Raw genomic sequence first — 997 nt, 5'->3', positions numbered from 1 at the left:
CCCTTGACAAGTGGACTTGCTTGGGCTCCGTCTCTTCTTTCTCGCCTGTTTTTCCTTTCAGGGAGTGGTCCCCATCGAGCTTTACCTGTACAGGGTCCCCGCAGGCGGGGGCAAGTGGTGCCTAAACGTGGGGCTCGAGGTACGGACCCTCGCCAGACAGAGACGGTTGAAGACAGACCCGGGTATGCGTTTGAGGACGGCCTCCGACAAAGTGAAAGTAACTGCGCCGGATCGCTGCCTTGTTTGATCTGCACTCTCACCGCTCATGAGGAGCTGCTGATCTGAGGTAAGTTGTCTCTGTCTCAAAAAATGGGCCAGCAACTGTCTAAGGAGGCTATTTTTATTAGGTACTTGAAGGCCTCCCTCAGAGAAAGAGGAGTCCGAGTTAAGAAAAAAGATCTTGTAAATTTTTTCGTGTTTGTGAGTGACCAGTGTCCTTGGTTTGTTATAGATGGTCCTGAAATCAACCCTAAAAAAATGGGACTGAGTGGGACAGTGTTTAAATAAACTATAAAGGATAAGGGCTCTGAGGCAGTTCCCATTCAGACTTTCAGCTATTGGACATTAGTCCGAGATCTTCTCAAAGACTCTCCTGAAAACAAAAGTAAAATTATTTCCCTAGCTGAGGATTTCATTACCCGTTCTTCCCATAACCACTACCCATACAGATATCCTTCTAAAAGTTAAAAATGACCTAACTAAACAAGTTATAGCTTTAAGAGATGTTCTTTCTTTGCAAAAAGAGTTTGCAGAGCTCAACTCAGAGCTCTCTTCCCTACAAAAGGCTGTTACTAAAACTGTTTTTGCGGCTCCTTTGCCACGAGCTGCAGGAAAGACTAAGCTCAAGTCTGCCAAAACTAGGGCCCTTGCCTTCCCTATAATCACTAGGCAGGTGGCCAGAGAAGGCCTCTCCTCTGAAGAAGAGTCAGGTAGTGACAGAGAAGAGCCTAGAGACTCTGATAATGAGGAGGGGGGAGAGGCAGAAGAAGAGGGTGAG

Source organism: Nannospalax galili, unplaced genomic scaffold (genome assembly GCF_000622305.1).
Source record: "Nannospalax galili isolate Female #2095 unplaced genomic scaffold, S.galili_v1.0 scaffold433, whole genome shotgun sequence".
NCBI classification, from domain to species: Eukaryota; Metazoa; Chordata; class Mammalia; order Rodentia; family Spalacidae; genus Nannospalax; species Nannospalax galili.
Note: the sequence above shows the minus strand (reverse complement) of the source record.